The sequence below is a fragment of the Silene latifolia genome, chromosome 11 (assembly GCF_048544455.1).
Source record: "Silene latifolia isolate original U9 population chromosome 11, ASM4854445v1, whole genome shotgun sequence".
In the NCBI taxonomy this organism is placed as follows: domain Eukaryota; kingdom Viridiplantae; phylum Streptophyta; class Magnoliopsida; order Caryophyllales; family Caryophyllaceae; genus Silene; species Silene latifolia.
The window spans coordinates 142,006,367-142,031,030 of NC_133536.1; the positions used below are offsets into that span (position 1 = coordinate 142,006,367).

Here is a 24,664-nt window from a genome sequence, read left to right on the forward strand (position 1 = left end):
GAGAGGTTTTGGGTTTGACTCCCTACACGGGAGTGCTGCGGTTACCTGTTATCCTAAAAGATGTCTTACATTGCACACATGGTTTGCAGGGTATTGCATGTGACCGAGGGGATTGAACCCCTCGTCACTAAAAAAAAAAAAAATAGTAGAAACCATGAATCCCAATTTCATAAGGAAGTAGATTCGGCTCACCGGGGTACTAAATTTGTTACATTGGGTAAGTGGGTAATAAAATTTTATTACATCGAAATTTGGATTGAGCTCAACGGAAGTATTCGTGACCGTAGTCACGTGTGCCGGGGTAAAGATGAAAATTAGAGTAATTTTTATCGACCGAGAGTTCTAAAAGTAGAATAGATTAAAAGGTTAATCCACCGAGTTATATTAATAAGGGATGACTCGGCTCACCGTACCCGTATTAATATGAATTTGAATCTCGGAATCATTTATAATAGTTGGGTAGAGGTCACTATATAAATGCAATACTTGTTTACAAGTATTTTTAAGACGATAGATGTTAATTATTTCCTTCATTTCCGTTTTTGTAGTTAATTATATGCAATGAATTCATCTAATACTCCTACACAATCACCATTGATTCATGGCTCCAATCATTCGATGAAAAATGCTCCGAGTATGATAATGATACGATTAGAGAATTACGCGTTGGCATGGGTCAGGATGAAAATCTTGTGAAGAAAATCTTAGTAAACCAAGGGCATCCTTGTTTGAAGAAACAAGGAGAAATATTAAATTGAGTGGGAGTTCTAGCTAGAGTGTCCTTGCAAATGAAAGGAGTATTGGTATTATAAAAGGGAAGGCAAAGATGGGTGAGAAACCCAAACCTGATAATGAATTGGAAATGGATAGTGAGACTACCACAACCAAGACCAAGAAAGGTGCCCAATCTTATGAAGAATGTCATTATTGTAATGTCATGGGCCATTGGAAGCGAAATTGCCCCAAGTATTTGGGAGATATCAAAGTTGGACTTGTTATTCCAAGTGGGACTTGGAAATGTGGAAAAGCTAAACAAGAGTGATGCAAATCTATGACAAGGAAATGGAGCTAGGGTAGCCGCCACTTCGAGAGGGAATTATATACTTGTTTTTGCTAATAGCTTTGAGTTGTAATCTACATAATAGTTATTATGTACCCACCTTGTCTAAAACATTATTTCCATTTCTATGTTAGACATGAAAGGATTTATTTTGTTGAAAATAGACATGGTTGTGAGCCATGTCACTTATCTTTATGATATACAAGTTTTAGACACTTCCAACTCAAGCAATGATATCTTCATAATACGATCCAAAAGACTCATAACTAGTAATCCAAATGATTTGTACATTTGGCTTTTTCGATTAGGTCACATAAATGAGAAACGCATTGAAAGCTAGTGTCGACTAGATTTAATGAACCATTTTATTTTCAATCATATGGATTATGCGAATCTTGTCTCCTTTGCAAAATGATTTGTACTCGCTTTAGTGGTAAAGGGACATGAGCAAGTGATTTGTTGGAACTAATGCATGCCGATGTATGTGTTCTAATGAGCATCACCACAAGGGGAATTTATGACTACTTCGTCACTTTCACCGATGATTTAAGTAGATATGGATATGTTTACTTAATCAAATATAAAGTGAAGCATTTGAGAAATTTAAAGAATTTCTAAATGACGTAGAGAACCAATTGAACAAAGTACTAAAGCATTACGATCCGATCGTAGTGGCAAAGATCTAAGTAATGAATTTGATTTATTAAATATGGATTATGACCTAGTGTCACTACCCATAAGATCAAACTAATACGAGTCGGTTTGAGTTGTTGAACTCAATTTTGGGAATTTGCAATCCAAAACGGACAAGTAATTCTAAGCGGATGGTCAACCAGGAAATACCTGAAATAGAGAGTCTATTTAACAAAAGACATGGATCAGAATGTCATATGACATGAATCAAGCTGCCATAATAGATCTGGTCTTTTATGTACTAAATACGTCAGTCTAGACAAACTTCAATTACTCCATCATATATGTTTGTAACTACCAAAACTATCTCTCAAGAAGATAGATGTATTTCTGAGAGATAGAGTGGGAGTAGATTGGATCGTTACAAACATGTCTTATAGTGTTACTTTGTGAAAGTAATAGAACTATAATCTATAAAGATAGAGTGGGATCATAGTTCAGTGGGAGTTTAGCGCACATGTCTTATTGTTAAAATATTACTTTCTGAAAGTAATGGTATTATGACCTTGTCCCAAATCGACCTTGCTACATACAAGCCGTAGCATTACAATCCGAAAATTGTTACTCAAGAGCATATTTACTTTAAAGCGAGGGTCTCTTTAAAGGTAAATAGAGCTTTAGAGTACTCAAATGCATAAGATTGACATAAAGTAGTTGATCAAGATAAATTATGTTAGGAATCGCCACATTTCAATGAAATTAAAAATTCACTTTTCTAAAATGGGAATTTAGAGAAGGATGTGTTTGGAACACAAAAGCTTAGATGACACTAGTAGAAAAACCCCCTATCGTGGCGCTGTTATAGTGGCGGTTCTAATAGAAAACGCCACAAAAAGTAGTTAAGAAAGTATTGGTGGCGGTTTTAATTAAGAACCGACGTGATAAAATAAACTATTTGTGGCGGTTTTATTTAAAACCGCCGCTATAAGGCTTTTGTGGCGGTTCAATTTACAACCGACGTGAAAAGTGGGTGGTGATTTTATTTAAAAACCGCCGTTATAAGACTTTTGTGGCGGCTTAATTTATAACCGACATGAAAAGTGTGTGACAGTTTGATTTAAAAACCGCCACTAATATTTAAAACCTAATTGTCAAAAAAAAAAATTATTTAAAACCTATATGGAGTACTATATAACTCTTTTACACTATACTTCTCCAATATCCAAATTAAAGACCCGACATCCTCTTCCCCTCATTCTCATTGTATTGACCCCTCGTCTTCACAGAGCAACCCACCGCTGCACATTCACTGCCTGATTTCAACCGACCCCCCTACCGTCGAATGTCGCCGCCGATTTGCCCTATTTTCGCTCTTCTTTATCTCATTTCTAGGTATTATTTTTTGTTAATTGTTGGCCCGCAGAACACCCGCCGCCTTATTTTGAATAAATTTGATAATTTTTTTTTTGTTATTTGTTGTCCTTTTACTTTTATTATTGTTACCAGACCTAATATATCTGCTATTGCTAAGTTATTGTCATTTTGTGTTATTATTGAAGGTATTGTAAATTAGGGCATATAGAAATTTGGGAGTTTTTGCAAATTACTTGCATTATCGGTGGAAATATGATATTTGTGAGCTGAGGTTGTTTGAGTCGCATTTCCGCTGCCGCAATTCATTACCAGGTTTGCCTTTTGAGTTTCTCTATTTTTGCTTGTTTATGATGTAGAAGTATGTAGCAAGTGAGATGATTTTGATTTACTTAGCTCTTGATATGGTGCTTGAATCAAATTCAAGTTAATTATCTAGATTATTGTTTGTCATCTAAGGAATTGTTGCAATGATTTTTGTTTGATATGGTGTTTGAATGTTGACTGCAAATTTATATTCGCGATTTACTCAAATACTAATACTATTTGACTGATCCAAAATCATGGCTATTTTGAATATTAATAAAATATAGACTATATAGTAGTATATAAGTGACATTATAGAAGTCTTTCATTTGTATGCAGTATTAACAACACAAGTGCGTCCTTAACTGATCTGTATGAAACCCGCATGCCCCTGTCCGTGGGTATGGAATTTCATAATTTATTGACCAGTCTATTTCATTAAATGGTTTCGCAAATAATAGGAAAACGAAAAAAATTCGTGTATCTTCATCCATGCTCCCCTTCTTTGACCCTTCCCTTTCACTGTACCAATCCTCTTACATTTGCTTTTGATTGATTAATTTTGTGTTTCACCGGCATTCTCTAGCAAGTGTTTGCGGAACAACCAATATTGACATGAGTTTAATGTTACTGAATCTCTTTTGCCGGCATTTTGGAGCAAGTGTCGCGACAATCCCTTTCCGACAAGTCTACAACCACTGTCAGCACCTGAAAGTCTCTAGACTTTGCAGGAGATGCTTTTTAGGATGGTTGGTTTACCAATGTTAAAGAACTGTTGATTAGAATACAATTGCTGATGTTTGCTTATGGGCGTGGAGTGCCTTACTTTATGTTTTCATCATGTATTTTCAAATGATGGAAAGCTCATCATAAAAACAAGTCAATAATTTTGGTATTCATTCTTCCAGACATAAAGTGGGTAGATTGATAGTTCACTGTTTATAATCTCTTAAGTCAATATTGTTGGCCTTGTTTAATAATGTTTAGTTTGATTTTCTTATTATTGGTTTTGTTAAATGTATCATTGTAGATTTAAGAGTGCCAATTGACGCATGAAGGATATTAAGGAGGTGTAGGCTACCAACTGTATACGGAAGTGTTTAGGGAATATGTAATGTTGATTAGTCTATTAACTAAGCTCCGTATGTAATTAGTTATACACTAGGATGTATAATTTTTTAATACGACATTATTGTTGTGCCATATGATATGCAAGGTTTTTGGTAGTTGGTTGCATTCTTGTGTATGTATTTTGTTGTTCATTTCGATATCTAGATCATCAAATTTATAGGATGTTTTGCAGAAATTTAGGTAGCAATTTTTTTAAAAAAAATTATACCTATTTATGGTGGCGGTTCTCAAGTTAGAAACGCCACTATAGATTCACCTATTATGGCGGTTCTTAAGTTTGAACCGCCACAATAGATTACATAACCGACGTTACACTAATCTTTTGCGACGGTTCTATAGCTACAACCAAGGTTATAGATAACATGTAGTGTTGGGTTGCGGTGGTAAATTATTATTGAAATACCTATGGTGGCGGTTTTCTTACAATAGCCGCCACATTGGCGGTTCTTGTCTAACAACCGTCGTATTATATAAGTCTATAATGGCGGTTTTGTATAAGAACCGCCACTATAGGAGAGCTATAACGGCGGTTGTACAACCACCCACAACCGCCGTAAAGTTTATACGACGCCGCGATAAACGACGCACCCTAAATATCTAAAAACCGCCACAAAAGGTCATTTATAACCGCCACTGTAGGGGGTTTTTCTACTAGTGTTTCGAAGATCTAAGAATCCTAACATATTATGCATAGCTTTCTAAAGTGATCCTAGAATGGTCTTAAGTAAGCATCAAAGGATTATACTTTTTCGTTCATGTGATAATAGTGAATGGTTTCATTCACATGATTGAAGAATCATGATTATACATGAAGTTAAGTGGGAGCTAGAATTGTTTCTCCATGTCTTATATGTTGATGACATATTATTTATTGAGAATAATGTACCAATGCTCTCTTTTGTGAAAGAGTGATTGGAGACTTGGAAAGGATGCAAAGTATTCTAGATTTTTGAATCTATGTGAGAGAATAGTGGCATAGAGTTGAGAGTCTTATGAGGATAAGATCTTTCGTATCTGTTTAACATCAATAAGATTGAATGGGTTATTCATGTTGATGAAAGTGGAATTACTATGATTGAGTCATAGTCGTTCACTGAACCTATTAAGTTGTTGATTACATGAAATCAATTTCTTGTGTTTCCGCCATTAGAATGATCATGTATGCCAACAGACACACATGCCATGATGTGATATATGCCTAGGGCATGATAAGTCAATAATAAGATAATTCCCGTGATATAGCTTGTGAAAGCCTTAAAGAACATCCTGGAGATTCTTGAGAAGAATTAAGGATTCGTTCATATGTTTGGATGATAAACTAAGTTAGGTGAAGGGTTGCAAAAACTTTAGTTTCCAAACCAAAAGGGATTTGTTGAAATCCTAGGATGTCTTATTAACTTGGGAGTAAGAGACTAGAAAAGTGTTTTAGCTTCATGCATTGCAAATTCTACAAAAGGAATCTAAGTAGATTGTGATAAAATGGTCAACGTAGGGATTAAGGGTGAATCCCTCTACAAATGACTTTATCACAAGTTATGCGATAACAGTGAGAGCATCTTTCAAGTTAAAGAGCCCAAGTCTGGTAAGAAGACTAGACATATACTTAGAAATAAATTCAAGTTATCAGAAATAACTTTGAATGGAAGGAAAAAACAATTCATAAAGTTGGAATGTATGGATATAGGGTATATCCACTTGCCAAGCTTTTATTGCATTTTAACTAGTGTAAAAGGTACACTATAGATTAGGAGATATGAAGTAGTAATAGTGTATTGACTATTCATATATGATAAATCACATTTATCGCTTGAGTTTTATTAAACTCAACCGTTACCTTGTTATATCCAAATGGGTTGTAGAGACAAATTGAACCCCATTAAAGTAAACTGGATTGACATGGTATTCGCCCCTAGTTACTTATATGAGGTGACGTCTCGAAGTGACTAGAGTGTGATGCGATTGATGGCAAGTTCAAGTGCCATAGAGTCATATGGGATGACTAGTCGATCACATAGGCAAACTGTATGGGACACTCTGTCAGGCAGTGACCACTTATAGAGTTCTGGTAATTCATAAAGCCTGGTCGTGGCAAGACCTACTATAGTATTCTTATGAGTCAATTCTTTTGACTAGAGACTATTCGCCTAAGTTGGCACAAATTCTGATTGGCTTTGATTTATGTTATATGACTGTTGTAAATGAGGTCAAATGGGTATATTTTGGGTTATGATGAACTGTGGCTGAACGAAGGGAATAGTGCGACAGGAATTGTCCTGCCCTTGTCAGGGTTGTTTGAAATCTCAAGTCCACTCGAGGAATAGTGAACTGGAAATGCGTGGCCACGCTCGGAAGGTATCTATGGTAGATAATTCTGATCAGACAGTTACACTCCAAATCACGGAAACCACTCAAGATATGATCAAGTGGAAGTACGACCTGCGAGACACCTTGCATTGAGTGGGAGATTGTAATAGGACAAGAGAATTGGTGACGCACACTTGTCTCGGACAAGTGGGAGATTGTTAAAATATGTGTCCTTAACCATAGTGCGATCACATGATTTAATATCATAATTAAAATCTCATAATAAGAATATGTAAGGGATGATTCATTTATATAGTCAACTGATCAACATTAATCGGTAACGATTGGCTTGCTAGAGTTTGACATTACTGTCGTAGGATGGTGGTGGTCAGTTGATCCCTTAAGGTCACACCTAAAGGATGATGCCCTTATCAGTAAATTTGATTAATTGCATGATGATACAAGTTGATCAATTCCTTAAAATTGAACAATTCATTTGTGAGAGAGAATATTGATATCTTATTGTAATGGGATTAAATAAGATTTATATTAGTAATTGAAATGCTTTATTACTAAAATTGTTTAATGTTTGTGAAACAATAGAGATAAGAATGAATGGTTAATTATAATTACAAGATGTTGTGAATTATAATTAAATGACCCATTTTATTTATGTGATTAAGGATCACTAGTCAATTTGTTTTATGTAATTTAATTAATTGTAAAATGATATTTATGTGATAAATATGCATCAAATTAATTAATAACATGTAACATACTACATGTGACACATTGTGTGACAAATGACAAATTGACAAGATAAAATGGTAGTCCATTTTATGTAATATGGACCGAAATGGAGGAAGTGTGATGGATTGAGGTTGTTTTATTTTAAGAGATAAAATAAGATGTAATCATGGCTACTCCTTACTAGCCTTACAACCTACACCACTTTCTTACATACCTATATTTTGATAAGAGAAAAAGGGAAGCAAAAGATGCTCTCCTTGGCTTATGCTAGCCGGCCACTACCCTCTTTTAAGAGGAGTTTTGGCTTCTTTTCTCCATCATTCATTGACATGCATGGATATATGATTTATGCTTCATTTCTTCTCATCTCTCAAAAAAGTCTTTTCTAAATAGTCTTAGAAATTCATCAAATTGTTCAAATGAGATTACTAATATTATTAGTGTAATATATGAGTATTAGTAATCAATTTTAAGGTAGACTAATAATTGAATATCTAGCAAATATTTTTTAGTAGTGATAAGGGTTAAATCTTGGGTGAAATCAAGAGGAGAATCTCTACATTGAGATTTTGGAGGATCATCCTAATATTCATTATAGCTCAAGAACAAGTGAAGGTAGGAGACTTTACTTGTGCCCATAAATCCGAAATTTACAATGTAAGGGATATTGTTTTTCTTATAAATCTCTTATTTTGTTATGCATAGACTAGATCTAAAGAACAAATAATTAAAAAGTTAATTAGTTCACTATTAGAGGAGTCTAATAAGAGGTATATAAACCTAACACGAATCACCACCAATATTATATCGCTCTCGTAATTAGTAACGATTCATGACAATACGGAATTAGTGAATCTAACCCAAGTCCCAACCCTAGGTCATGGCTAAACAAATTGAATGGGCAAGACGGTCTGAAATGATATGAACAAATTAATAGATTAGGGTTTGTAATAGATAGATTCTACGAGTTTAGGGAATGAACGACAACGATCAAATCTCGAAAACCCATCTTCCTTTTGCTTCTGTTTTCTCACGGAAGAGAAAGGGAAATAGGATGTGTGTTTTTGTTTTTGTAAAAGTGTTTAAGGTTTGAGTAAGATGGGTATATACAGTTTAGGTAAGATAGAATGAGTTTAGGAAGTAATAAAACCCGAATGGTCTGCCTTTCTATCGACACCCAGCACTTGTCGATCGATAACCATCCCATAAGTCGATCGACAAGGCAATTAGACACAACCCCCAAGCTTTCACGCCAAATCCCTCTTTTATCTATTACACTAATGCAAAATATGATGCAGCTGAGCAACCAAATGAACAAAATGAACAGACTCCACGACTGTTCAATCAAAAGCCATACTCAACTACGGGTTCAGCAATAGTTTTATTCAATTACTTGGACGCCAAGTTTAGTAATTTGCTTGGACGCCAAGTAAAGTGCGTGGAGCTCGAGAAGGAAAGTCCGTAGAGCTGGAGAAAGTGCATAGACAAGCATAACCTTGGTTGTCATATATTTCTTAATTCAGTTTTTCCTAATTAGTAGTCTATCCGATTTTAGGAAAGTCTCCAACTTTCTTAAAATCTAGTTGAGTTAATTATTATATTGTTGTTATTTATTTTAATTAATTTACCTAATGTAATAAGGACTGCAATAAGGCAATATAGAGCCATGGAAAACGTGTTAGCACACGTTACAATACGCAAGTCGGTTTAAGGAAGCATGTTTCCTTATTCCTTTTATTAGTCTAGTATTAGCTCCTATATAAGGAGGTCTTGTATTGTTATTTAACAGATTGATTGAGTGATTAAGAAATAAAGCAGAAGCTTTTCCGTTTACATGAGTTTTAAAACCTAGGTTTGACGCGTTTTGTTCCAAACCTTGTTTTGATTGACCCATTTCAGACATTAACACGATTGTTAGTAGTGGGTCTTGCGAATCAATCACCATTGGTTGAGTTACAGGTCTAATTCAAGCAAATATCTTTTATTTTCTTTTTTTTTTCGTTAAAATATAACAACACATAAAAATTACCAAGTTCAAGTTCTTAAACAGACAGTTCTCAAAAACGTGCAAATCAGATTAAATTCGACAATCAGACAGTTCTCAGCGCTGTTTAGTTTTTTTTTTAATTCCGTTGCTCAGACACGATTCGTATTCTTTCAAGTAATTTTCGTATCATTTGGCATCAGAGACCGGTTTGTTGATCGAAGAGGATGATCATGAATTTTGAGGTTCCAAACTTTCTTCAAAGTCTTCAAGAAGCTTTAAATAACTTGAACGTTCCTACAGGAGGACCTCGTTGGCAACCACGTAGAGAACCGGCCAAGTACATGGCCGAGTTTAAGATCAACGAACTTCCGGAGTTTGTTGGTGGCACGCACCCCGAGGAATATTTTGAATGGGAAAGGCAGATGGAGAGGATGTTCGACTTCAAGGATATTGATGATGAAAAGCGTTGCAAGTATTCGATCTTGTAGCTAGCTTCATGGGAATCCTTAAAACGTAAGCTGTGAACCCCCGCCATAACGGTAAGAAAAATACAATAATAAAATGCGGAATTTTAGGAAATTTTCGAAACTTTTAAGGTTCAAACCGCGGGTTCATTAAAATCTAAAACATAAAAAAAGAATTCGGAAATAAAGTTAAATTTATACAAACGTGATAGTCAAAGGTGAGGGAAAATATATCCCTCGAATGACAAAAAGATAAATGATGAGTCTAAGCAATCCTAATAAACCGACTACTAGTCCATGGTTTAGTTCTCGCTAGCCCACACATCTTCCCCACGTAAGCATCTTCACAACCTGTCATTCATGTAAAGATGAACGCCACAGTCATTGGGGAGTAACTCAAGGTTCTCCCAGCCACAAAATGTCGAAACACAGATAAACAGGAACATATTAGAACATCATAAATATAACTATTTGATGCAAGCACTGAGACATGAGACTAACATTTAAAACATGCATAGTCAATCATAGATAAGGCATATGATACATACATATGAGAGATTCCAACCAAAACATCATAAATGATAATACAACTATAAACACTGTTGGACCATATAGGTATATGATTATGTTTTGATAATGACAAGTATGTGCTTCATATTATATATATACTCTTGCTCGTAATCGTTTGTTTAGTCTTCGTTAGATTGACTTAGGTTACAAGTTTAGCAAGTAATGTTATAGCAACTCTGGCTATAACATTGAATATTTGTGAAGCATCGTTCAAGTAATGTTATAGCAGCTTGAGCTATAACATTGAAGATTCCTAAAAGCGTCATAGTAACTGTAACAAGTTTCAAGTTTCATGATCACTCAAGCAAGAGGCTCGATCAAGTCTATAACAAGCTCAAGATGAAGAGCTTATGAACAAGATGAAGAGATGATCCTACATTGAAGATCTCCAGGAAGATTAGATAGCGTAGGCTCGATCAAGTCTTATAACGGTATTTAAAGAAATGATTTTGGTAAGTAATGTTATAGCTGTTATGGTTATAACATTACAGACCAGACTCAATGTTATAGGTGATTTAGCTATAACATTGAGCTGCAGTATTGAAAATGCACGACTTGAGTTTTAAATTGTTTTGAAAATAGTGTTTCAAATCTTATCTTTATATTCTTTAAATGAAAAACCTATTTTATAGAAGATTGAAGTTTGTGCTTAAATTGGGTTATGAATAGATAATTACCCTTTAGTGTAACACCCCCATACTCCAAGTGCCTTACCAGGACCACTTAAGGCATGGAAGTGCTACCATCTCGGTTTTCCGAGGCAATGATAATCATAAGACAATAACGAAACATACTTAAAAGTAAATAATGTTTAAAGTGATTACATACCAACTCCAAAACTGATAAAAAGAAATACAAGAATCTCAGACGGTCTACTGCTAAAACTATCAAAGCTATAAAACATCGTCTGACACAGCGGAAGACTTCTAACTGCCACGTGATGACTCATCCCAGCTATCCGATACGCGTCATATCATACCTGCTCAACAACTGCTCACCACCCCCGAATGGATCACCACAGTTTTTAAAACATTTAAACGTGGTCAGTACTAATCACACAATTTATATAAAGCAGCAACACAGTAAACAAACAGATCAAACGGTCACACACACAATCATACCCACTCCAATCAATCTCTGTCACCGACTGTCCACTGGACCAGCCCTGCCAGTGGGGGACCGCAGCCGTTCCCACCTAAGCCCCGCTCATCATACCGAGCGATAACCCTGTCCCATTAATGTGCACATCCCCTCCCGTGGCGGGTTCCACGGAGGGCGAAACTAGGGTGTGAAGCCACTCCCGCAAGTGACTCCACTCAGCCGAGAACGCATCTCGAGAACCAGAGACAAACAAAAACAACCATTAAGCAGCAATCAAAACCAACAACCGTCACAATACGAATACGATAATATTCAACAATCACAAAACACCAACAATGCATTATGGGACTAATACTGAGTAGGGAAACCCTACCTGGAAAGCAACACAATTAGACGGTCTCGCAGCTGATACCAAAAAGCCTCCTCTACGAATTCTCCGCCTAACACAATATCACATATATCACTAATTACACAGAACTACCACAAATCCCGAATTCCCAAAATTAGGGTTTAACGAAACTTAATTAAATATAACAAATTCGATACGTAGATCTTACCCTCGACGCAAGGATCACAAATATGTAAAGAATGATGAAATCCGACATCTCGAACTCCGGGATTTGCCAACAATGCGATTGATGCGAAGAACGTAGTTTGTTTTCTCTTTTGAAAGCAATTAGGTTTTAAAAGTGTTTAAAGAAAAGTGGAGGAAGTAATTATATACTTAATCGCATTATTAACAAAACCCGACAAATCATCACCCCGTAAACCGGCTACTCGATCGAGTAGCTGAGGTACTCGATCGAGTGCCCACTTACTCGATCGAGTATCAAAGTTACTCGATCGAGTACCCAACAGGTCAGAAACTATTTTTAAAACGCAACACACCCTTACTCGATAGAGTAAGGACTACTCGATAGAGTACCCAGAGACTCATAAAACCGTAGTATTACATTTAGTTAGGCCGACTTTGTGTGACAACTTATGGGTTGTTACTTGGTGGCTAACTAGGGTTTTTACTTACTCAAATCTAAACCCTAATTTTTTTAACCTAATATCTTATGGGTTTCACGTTGGATGTAGTAGGCTTATGGGCAGTCTCCTACTCGTGTAAACTCCTTGTGCAAGTAAAGATTAGGGTAAATCTAAATAAGATTATTATTAAAGATATTTTATATCTTTATGGTTATTTAGATTTATTCCATATCTTCTACTAAGATATTTCTAGGTTAAATAATGAGATTGGATATCCTACTTACTATATACTTCACACGTGATCTAAATAGTATCTAAGATTTATGGTAAAAATCTTAAATAAATATTTGTTACAGATAGTTTATCTCCTTATATTTATTTTATATCTTTTACCTAAAATAATGTTGGATTAAAATGGGAAAAAGATATATCTTATTCCTTCCTTAACCTACACGAGATCCTCTCCATATCTAGGGTTTAGGTAAAGATCTTAGATAAAATATTTGTTAAATATATTTTATCTCCTTATATTTATTCCATATGTTTTACTAAGATATTATTAGAATAAATAAATGGATTAAGATCTTTTTCTTGCTTGGATAAGAATCATGGCAAATCAAAATAATATTTGTTAGAGATTTCTGATCTTCATATATTATTTTTATTTTATTCTTTCCTATCTTCCAAGATTCTATGAGTTGTAAATAATTAAATAAGATTTAACCTAATTACTTCCTTGTGCATCAATCCACACGGTATCCAGGGTTTCTTAGATAAAAACCTAGATCTCCTCTCTACTATAAATACTACACATGATAATTCATTTAAACTACTTTTCAATATTCGAACAAAACATCCTTTGCAAATGTTTTTAATTTTATTATTCTTTTTGCAAGTTAAAATTATTTTTGAAAAGTCGTGTGCTATCCTATATTGCAATTATTTCTAAGTTTCGTCATAAGATAATAGCGCTTAAATATTGCTTCTTACTCGTTCATATTGTGAACACTAGAAGAACAATCAAGCACTTTCTTAGTAACTTAAGATAGTCAAAACCGAATATCTAGTGATATTCAAATTGAGTTATAACTACAATTAGCTATACGAGTGGGTTGATAATTTTGTAATCCGGAGAAAGGTACTAAAATTATTAATCGAGAATAGTGGATGTAGGTTTCGACGTGTCAAGCTGAACCACTTCAAAATCGTGTGTCTTTGCAGTTTTCCTTTTTGTTCATTTCATTACGTTCATAATCACTTAGTTAATTAGTTAAAGTTTAATCAATAAACTTTAAGTAATTAATTGCATTGATATAAAATAAAAAGTGGGCATAATTTTTAAATACTCAATTCACCCCGCCCCCTCTCTCGAGTATTTCGAATGTGATAGACTCTTAAATTGGTATCAGAGCCTCATGCTCTTTATTGCCTAACCGTAAAGAGGCTAGATCTGTCTATCTTTTTATCTTTTTATTTTATTTTTATTCCGCTGCCTTACACGTGTGAAATGGATTCCAATATCATAAGTGTCCTATCTTTGATGGGAAGAATTATGGACTTTAGAAAAACATGATGACACACTACATAAAAGGACATGATTGGGAGTGCTGGACGATTATCAAGAATGGACCAAACAAAATTTTGGTCGCATCTTCGGAAGGCACCACCTATGAGAAAAAGGAAGAAGACTATATTGAGGCTGATTACAAGAAGGCTGAGAAAAACTCGAAAGCGATAAGCCTGTTACAAAACGGCATGACATCGACCGAATTCGATCGTTTTTCTTCTTTCACTTCGGCCAAGGAAATATGGGATGGTCTTGAGTAGGCTTATGAAGGAACGTCGGCTGTTAGAAAATATCGTATTGACCTGCTGATTTAAAAATATGAACTTTTTCAAATGGAAAAAAATGAATCACTCGATAGCATGTCAGCACGATTTTCTACTATAGTCAACGAGCTCAAAAATCTTGGTAAAACTTTTAACTCCGAGGATATTGCTAGAAAAGTACTTAGGAGTCTAACCAAGAAATGGCATCCCAAGGTCACGGTTATGGAAGAAGTCAGAGATCTCACTTATCTTCCTTATGCAGAACTTATTGGTGCTCTCATGGCTCATGAACTCGTCCTGTATGATGATGAGGTCGAGTCCAGTAATACTCAGAGCATGGCCCTACAAGCTTCTGTTAAGGAAGAGGAAGACGTTGAAATAGAGGACGAAACGGTTTTGTTTGCTAAACGATTTAATAAACGAATTTTCAGAAATAAGCAAGCAAAATCGTTCAACAACAACAACAACAAGTCCTACAATAAGAAAACTTCCGAATCTAAGAATACGTTTGCTAATAGAGGATGCTTCAAGTGTGGAGAATCCAGTCATATGATTAAGGATTGTCCCACATGGGAGAAAATTAAAGACAAAGAAAAACATGAGAAGACCAAGAAGGAATTCAAGAAAGTGATGATGGCATCATGCTGGGGAGATCTCGACCCCGAGGACGACGAAGCATCAGAAGAAGAAGAAGAAGTTGCTAACCTATGTCTAAGCAACGTCAGTCTTGACCTCTTCTCAGACAATGATAAAGATAACATGGAATCCTACTACTGCTTCCTAGGAGATTCGAATTCAGAAGAAGAAGAAGAAGAAGAAGAGGTAAGTTATCTTGAACTTAAGTAAAGTGTTAAGAAATTTCCTTAGAATGCTTTAATTGAATATTTTGATCAATCTCTTGATAAGTGTCACGAACAAGAGATGGAATTGAAAGACTTGAAAGAACAAATTCTCGATATTGCCGAAGAGAATCACCTCCTTAAAGCACAGGCCAAAAAGCTCAAATCTAAAGTTACAACTAATATGGCTACAACTTCAGATACGACAAATGCTGAGAAGAAGGCTCTTGAGTCTAAAGTTATAGCTAATGAAGCTATAAACTCAGACCTGAAACTCAACATTAAGCATCTTCAAGCCAAAGTTATAGCTAGTGAAGCTATAACATTGGAATTGAGGAAAGTCAAAGAGCTTCTTGAGTCCAAGGCTACGGCTAGAGAAGCCGTGATCTCAGATCAAAAGAAGGATATTGAATTTCTAACTCACCAACTAAAGGAATCTAAAACCGTTCTTTCAAATATTAAAAGAATGCATATCGAGACGGTACGAGTTCTTCATGATAGATTCCGGAACTTTCGTGATAATTATGAAGAGACTCATCCTCCCAAGGTCGTAGAGTCAGACCATTGCAAATGCAACAAAGAGATACAGTCCTTAAAAGAATTACTCTTGCATGCTAGAAAGGTTCACGATAAATGGAAAGGTAGCACACGTGTTCTAAATTTCCTAACTGAGCAATTTGATAATAACATGAAAATGGGATTAGGGCACGAGTGCTATGGTTGTATAGATCACTCTAAATGCAAATCAACCCCTTTCGAATGAGATTTCAGAAGGAGAAAATATACAAATTTACCAGAATATTTGATTTACAATTATTGTGGTCATACTAGACAGATGCAAGAAAATTGTGTCAAATATGCTCAGGATTTAAGAAAAGGAATCAACTTTGTTAAAGCATCTGACATTGTTTTCGAGGAAAGTGATTGTACCCCATCTGAACCAAGTATCAATGAAGAACGCAAAAATGATCATCGTTGGTTCTACGATATGAGCCTTGATTTCAAGAAGGCTACCAAATCAAAACAAACACCTAAACCTAAAGAGCCCTTCAAAACCAAAGCTCCCCCAAAACAGCCTGAAAGACCACGTCATGAGGAACCCAGAACTCAACCCAAGACAGTTCCTGGACAAATCCATTCACCTCAAAAATGTAAAGTTACTAAAAGGGCTTGGGTTAGAAAGGATATGGACTTTAGGGTGACTAACGTCAAAGGACCCAACTCAGCTTGGGTACCTAGAAACTGTCTCTAATCAGTTTTGCAGGTTGTAGTGAAAGAAAATAACTTATGGTGCCTTGATAGTGGATTTTCAAGGCACATGACTGGAGATGTGAATTTATTTCTTTCACTTGAGCCCTTCGATGGAGGTAAGGTCACATTTGGCGATAACAAGAAGGGTAAGATCATCGGTGTTGGTAAAGTTAGAATATCTTCTTCTCATGCTATTAGTGATGTTTATCTGTGATGTGATCAATACTTGACCATATTTAGTCCCCGAATTAGCCTCGTTCCTATGCTTTTTAGTGCATATTTGGGTCATTTACTATCTTTAGTCCTTTGTTTTGTATATTCTTTGAGGTTTTGTTTCCTTGGTAGGAGAGGAGTGCAAACCTTGCATTTTCATGTCAAAATAGAGCTAAATTGATCGAATCTAATGACCAAGCATCAAAGAGAAGACAAGACTAGAAGGCCTTTGTACATAATGTAGTAGATGGGCAATGATGAAGAAGATCCTTGCATCCCCCAAAAAATCCCGGAGGATTTTTGGAAGAAGAAAAGAAGAAAAGGAAGCTGAGCCAAGATCCGAGCGTCTCAACCATCGGGACGCCCGTCCAGCAGCTCCCCAGGACGCTCGTCCAAACCACCAGGCCGCTCGTCCAGAAGCTTCCCAATCCGCCCGTCCCGACCCTTGGACGCTCGGATTGTACTCCAAAGGGGCACGTCCTCTTCTTTCTTCATTTGAGATGCGCATATGTTTGGAAGACTAGCTAAAAGGAGACCCGCATCTTTTCTTGAGAGAAGCGATTCCTCAAGGACTTAATCGTCATTTAAGCCCTTAGTAACCCTAATTTGTGCACCTAATTCTCACTATAAATACCACATTAGTCTAATTAGATTATCAGGTTCTTCTTATCAATCTTTAGTGTAGTTTATATTATTCTAATCTCTCTTTAATTTTGTAATCAACTTCTAATCAAATATTAATACAAATCTCATTTCCTTAATTTCTCTATTGTTCATCTTTTATTTTGGGTAATTGAAGATTATTTGGGTTTATTGGGAGATTGACAACCTTCCATCAATCATCAAGTACTTCTATTATTCTTTGCATTATTATTTTGGAATCATCATTAGGTATAATTCTCTTAATCCCTTTTTAATTATTGTTAATCATCTTCATTTATTCATCATGTTTTGCTTTGTTAATATGATTGACAACCTTGTTAACATGTTAAACTTGATAATGAGTGAGTAGTTTCCTTAACTAGGGTTAATGGGTTATTAGGGGAAACCAACATGGGGGATGATTCACGCTTAATTTAATATGTTTTCATAATTTATCTGCTTGCTTGTTGTGATCTCAACTTATGCATATGTTATGTTTGATGAAATGAGAGCCTATGAATCCTTGCATTTTTTACCCATCACTTACCTTTTCAATGAGACTTGTAAGACATAAACCAACTCGAGTCTCATTATACCGTGTATATAATTGAGTAGGGAGGATTAAGTCGACTTGTAGGTGTTGTACAATCTAATCGATTCGGCTCCGGGACCCAAACCTTCCTAGGATTGTAAGATATAAACCAACTCGATCCTATCACAACAATAATTGCTTGCTTATAATTTGAGAATATGTTTGTATGATCAATTCCCATGAATCCCCAATGAACCCATGACACCCTAGTGCTTTTAATCAATTGTTTACATCTTATTTTTGTCATCTTGCTTGTTTACTTTAATTGTTATTTAGTTTAGTGATCTTCTCATCTCAACCCAAATTGTGACACCCCTAGACACCACTACTTGCAATCGAAAATCCTACATCAATACCCGTCCCTTGGGATCCGACCTTTACTTGCCTCTTTACTAGTAGTAGAGTTGTTTGTGAAATTATAAATATTGTTTTGGTCTAGGTGCTCCTAACGACAAATAACCGAAATCTAAGCTCAAAGCGGACCGACCAAAAATGACGTCGTTGCCGGGGACGGTGTTAACTTGATTTGATTTTCTTTGATTGTTATTAGTTGTGTCTTTCTTTGCCTTGGGGAAGTAAAACTCCCCAAGGTTTGTTCTAATTGTTTTCGAGTTGTTTGATATTTTGCATGTCTAGAAGATCACAAGGTAACTTGTTACCCATTGATCACGAAATTGAAAGGACTTTGACAACCAATAGAAGACTTGCTAGAAATACTTTGAGAGGTATTGGTGAGGTTGTAGATATTCAACAAAACACTATTGAGTTCATCAACCCTTTTGCAAGAGAAGGTGAGGAGAACCCAACACAAAATCAATCACACAATCAACCCACAATGCCTAAGTTTTCATGACATTCCGTACCAACCGAGGAGAACCTACCCAATGGTACTCCCACACCACAACACTTAACCGGAAATGTTATTGCAAAATCCGCATTTATCCAATTAGTCGAAAGAAGCCAATTTGGGGTGATGGATAGTGAAGACCCTCATTCCCACATGGAAACTTTTTGTGACTATTGTGATGCGATTTCACAAACCAGAGTGACTCAAGACCAAATTCGATGGGTCTTATTTCCTTTTTCTCTAATTGGCACCGCGAAACAATGGTTGAAAGTCTTGATAAGGCTACTCTTGGAATTGACTCTTGGAAGAAGTTGGCTCTAGCTTTCTACAAAAAATTCTACCCTCCGGAAAAGACTAACATGCTAAGATCTCAAATTACGGGTTTTAAGCAAAGGGACGAAGAATCTTTGTATGAAGCTTGGGAGCGATTCAAAGGAATTTGTCGCTCATGTCCTCATCATGGATTTAGCGAGTGGTTCTTGGTGCAACAATTTTGGAATGTTCTTTATGAAGGCTCAAGAAAAATTCTCAACATGGGATCAAATGGTATGTTCACCGATGTGGACGATAATCAAACTTGGAACAAGATTAAGGAAATGGCGGTCCATAATTCACAATATAGTAGTCCTCGCAAGGCTACTAAAGGAGGAAAGCATGAAGTGGACTCTATTACTCAATTGGGTGCTCAACTTAGTGCTCATATTGATTCTATCAACTTGAAGTTTGAGAAGGCTATGGCTAAGCTTGAAGAAGCCTCAAAATCACCAAAGCATCATGTTAATGCCATGGTGGCATCTTCATCAATCCCAAGTGGGATATGTGAGAATTGTGGAACTTTGGGACATGACCAAAGTGAATGTAGGGGAACAAATGAGCAAGTGAATGCTTTTCAAGCATACAAAAGTGGTACCCCTTATTCCAACTATTACAATGAAAACACCAAATTCCACCCAAATCTCTCATACAAAAGCCAAAATGTTCAAAACCCTCAACCAACATACACTCCACCTCCCATGAGAAACCAAAATCAAAGACCCTTTTTCAACCAAAACCAAGGTTATCAAAATCAAACTCCATACAATCAACAAAATGACCAAGGTTTTGATGTTCAAAAAGCGGTCCTCCAAATGCAAAAGAATCAACAAGAATTTTTCACTCAAATGCAAAAAGATAGCCAAGCAAAAGACATCACCATCAACAACATCCTAGCCCACACAAAAATGTTGGAAACTCAAACGACCCAACTAGAATCTTCAAACTCTCAAAGACAAAAGGGGCAATTACCACCTCAAAGTAATCCCCCAAGACATGAAACGGTTAGTGCCATTCACTTGAGGAGTGGTACGAGATATGAAGGACCAAAGAAGCAAGTTGAGGATGAAGTTGTGGAAGCTAGTGACAAGGAAAGAGTTGTGCAAAACTCTAGGGAAGAAGAACCCACCAATCAAGAAGTTTCAAAGAAAAGTGAAGAAAAGGCCAAAGTGAAGGAGCCCATTGTGATTAGACTTCCATTCCCGAGTCGTCAAGCTAAGCCTAAGTTTGATGACCAACTTGGAAAATTCATGGAAATTGTGAAGAATTTAGAAGTCTCGATTCCTTTCACGGAATTGATCAATCACGTTCCGGCCTATGCAAAGTACATCAAGGACATCCTTACGAAGAAGAAATCAATCCGTAAACTTGAGACTATTGCCTTTACTAAGGTGAGTAGTGCCATCCTTCAAGGGAGTTCACCTCCAAAACTCAAGGATCCGGGAAGTTTCTCCATTCCATGCACTATTGGTGACACTACAATCAACAAAGCTTTATGTAACCTTGGGGCAAGTGTTAGTGTCATGCCATATTCGGTTAGCAAGAGGCTAGGAATGGGAGAACTCAAATATACCAATATCACGCTTCAAATGGCGGATAGATCAACAAAGACACCTTTAGGGGTATGGGAAGATGTTCCCGTGAGAATTGGAAAATTCTTCATCCCGGTGGATTTTGTTATTGTTGACATGGAAGAAGACTCCAACATTCCTATTATCTTAGGAAAACAATTCTTGCACACCGTGGGAGCGCTGATCAATGTGAAGCATGGAGAGCTCACCCTTGAAGTGGGAGATGAAACCATCACTTTCAATCTTGACAAGACCATGAGAGCTCCCCGATTGCATGAGCTATGTTTTATGGCTGATCACTCTAGCCGGAAGGATGATAGGAAGAAGTTGGAATTTCAATGGAAAAAGAAAGTGGATGATGCTCCATCAAAAAAGCAAGGAAATAGCAACAATGAGGGCTTGAAAAGCTCACCCATGACAAGTGAAGAAGATGGCCTCATTGGCCAAGGCAAGAAAGAAGGAGAGTTGTCTCTATCAACTCAAGAAATTTTTAATGATCAAGTAGACGAAGTTTGCGGTCTTTGGGATGATGAGTTCGAAGGGATATTCAATCCCTATATTGGTAATGCTATGAACCAAGACCATCATGGAGAACAACAAGTGCAAAAATCTATTGAGGACCTTTATCCTGATAAGGAGCAAGCTTTCGACTACTTCTTCAAGGTGTTGAGTAACATCAACAACACCTTGAACATGCCCCATTGACATCTCACATTGGATGAGGGTTTGGTGGAGTCCTCCCTAAACCACCATTTGTAATATTCTAACTCCCTAACTTGTATTTCAATTATTACATTGCATTTTTGTCATTTTTGGATTTATTTTTGTGCCTTGATCAAGATATTCATCATTTTGAGAGAAGTGAAGGAGGGACTTATGATTTTATTGATGTGTAGTGCTTTACCTTAGTGTGGGGATAGCAATTGCCTAGGCTATTCATGCCTTTGTAGTGCCCCTACAATGAAGAACACGAGAATTGAAGAATGAAAATGACACGGGTTACGAAGTACCCACGGATGGACCTGAATCTGTGTGGTCAAGTAGGAATCCGGGCGGCCAAAAGGAGAATCCGCTCGTCCTGAAGAACCCGAGCGTCGAAAGTCACCAGACGCTCGTCTGGTAGAGCTGCAGAATACAAAAAACTGGTTTGTAAAAGAATCCGAGCGTCTCAGTTGAGAATCCGCCCGTCTCATTCTGGACGATCGTCTTTCACAAAAGACGCTCGTCTTTTCAATAGCAAAAATCTGGGATTTTCTCTGTAAAGGAATCCGAGCGTCCACCCAGAAAGACGCTCGTCCCTCCACAAAGAATCCGCTCATCTTAGAAGCAAGACGCTCGTCCTGTGGCGTCTTTTCCTGAGCCAAACATTTGAGGAATCCGAGCGTCTCGACACCTGGTCCGCTCGTCCTCCGCTGCACCTTCAAATATAACGGTTGATTTAAACCCTTTTTCTCCCATTCATTCTCATTTCTTCAACATACAAACACTACCCACTACCCAAAAACCCCAAAAATCCTCATCCTCTCCATCAACAAAATCAAATTTCCTCAACCAAATCAAAACCAAACTTCCTCACAACAAAAATTAATCACTCCTTTTGCAATAACAAGTGATTCAAACACCAATATCTTCAACCTTTGAGTCGATTTTTAGGATGCAAAGCAACATTCATTCATCCTAAATCGATTTGGGCATCACTAAAAATTGAAGATTTAAATCTTTCATTGGTGTAATCAAGCAAAGGAGAATGGCAAGAACTAAAGGAGGTAACAAGGCACCCCCAAAGAAGACACTTTCCAAAAGGCAACTAGCTCTTCAAGCAAAAAAATTGTCAAGGGCATTGGTAGTCCATGAGGCAAGGTTGGAGGTTCAACAACAAGATCCACCTATGGAAGCGACAACATCAAGAACTCCGGTCGTTGAACAATTATCCAATTATCCGGAAGTAACTTTCACTTTCGACTCTCATAGGGAGAAATTCATTCTCTTTGCTAAGAAAACCATCTTGTTTACTAAGTTTATTTGTGAAGATGAATTGTCAAAATTGGGTGTTCTTGAACAAACCAAAACCTTCTTTGAGTCTATGGGATTAGGTAAATTGTTTACAATGAAAGAATTGACATACCCCTCCCTCACCTTAGAATTTTTAAGTTCTTTGAAAGTCACAAGGGTGGAGACTCGAACCAACATCGAGTTTCGTCTTGAAAATATTGATAGACGCATAACTTATGGCGAATTGGGTAAGATATTAGGCCTTAGTGATAACTCGAAATATACAAAGACTCCTATCAAGTATGACCCCGCTCCTCTTTGGATGGCAATTTCCGGAAAGAAATTCATACGCTTTCATGATTGTCGTGCTCTCTTAGTCCACTATCCGGGCATTAGAGTATGGCATAAGGTCATTGGGAATACTTTGATAGGTAGAAATGGCACAAATCATCTTACCAAGCTCGATTGTATTCTTCTTGAGTCGCCCTTGAACATTAGGAGGGAATTTACCAAGCCGTACAATGCTCTAAGACTTTTGGTTGAACGATGGCTTAATGTCGATTGTGGCAAAGAAGGCACCGCCTTTATTGTCAATGGAGGACTAGTTACCCATTTGGCTAAGCATTTTGACCGGGATTTCAACAAAAATAACACTTATGCACCGGTTAAAGGAGGCCATCTTGTTGATATGGACACCATGATTCACAAGCTCAAGTGGGTCAAGCACGACACTCTTGACGACAAATATGGGTGGTTAACAAATGAAGCTAGATCCTTCACCTTGCCTTCCAAAATTTGCCGATTGAATGTTCACCGACCGAACTACCTTCTCCCACTCTCCGAAGAGACCGAGTATATCATTCAACAACAAAGGGGCGAAATTGTCGAGCCCTCCTCCTCCATTATCACCCCACCTTACCCATTTGAAAACCAAGAGTTCAAACCCAAGGATGTCGAAGTGGGAAATGATTACTTGACACTACTCATGAGAGAAATGCACAAGCAAGCTTAAAATGATAGAGTGGATGCTTACAAGGCCCAATATCCGCCCCTCCTACATCTAGCTAGGCAAGGACTTCTTGATCCGTATTGTCCTTTGCCTAGTTGGGCGGATATGGAAGTATTCTTCCCTAGCATTCCTAGTGGTAGTAGACCGGGTGGAGATGAGATGGTTGTTGAAGAGGGTGGTGACCAAGAAGGAGGAGAAGAAGAAGAGGTTCAAGAAGAAGAAGTCAAAGAAGAGGAAGAGGAAAGTGAGGAAGAACAAGCAAGTGAAAGTGAGAGTGGACATGATTCCACATCTATGGAGGTTGATGATGCCTCAAGAGATGATGATGATGATGATACGATGGGTGAGGATTAGCAAACTATGGAGGCTCCTACATTCTTACACCTCCCTTATGGTTTGTCTATTTCTCTTGTTTTTATTTTTCTTGATCATTTATTTTGTGGAGTCCTAGCAACATTGGAGGACTAACACCTTGACTTTATTAAGGTGTTCTTTATCTTTGTTCCCAACTTGTAAAATCCAAAATGACAATCTTTAGTTTCATGCATTGCATTCCATGTGCATAAACTCCCCCGAAATTCATGACATTAGAAATAATGTCTATTTTGGTTTGGGGAAGTCCATGCATATGCATTGGGAGCTAATTTAAATTATGCTCTCCGCCATAACAAAAACGCATGCATCATGTAGTGTAGCTTAGTATAGTTTGCATTTAGTTTAGAAATCATGCATATTCCTTGCATAATTTCCTATCGTATTGGCCATTGAGGACAATGCCCATACTAGTGTGGGGATGGGAAATTCTAACTTGACTTTTATTCAAAATCCAAAAAAATCAAAAAAAATTGAAAAATCAAAAAAAAATTGAAAAATTGAAATTCCAAAACCAAGTTCATTTCCTTTGTAGTGTAGTT

At 36.8% G+C, this 24,664-nt stretch overlaps 1 non-coding gene across 1 annotated transcript; it reads right to left on the bottom strand.

The window, feature by feature from the left end:
• Positions 1-19,225: 19,225 nt before the first annotated feature.
• On the bottom strand, positions 19,226-19,332 carry LOC141616444 (small nucleolar RNA R71). The gene has a single exon (XR_012530792.1). It is a non-coding gene; the product is annotated as a small nucleolar RNA R71 (small nucleolar RNA).
• Positions 19,333-24,664: the final 5,332 nt, after the last annotated feature.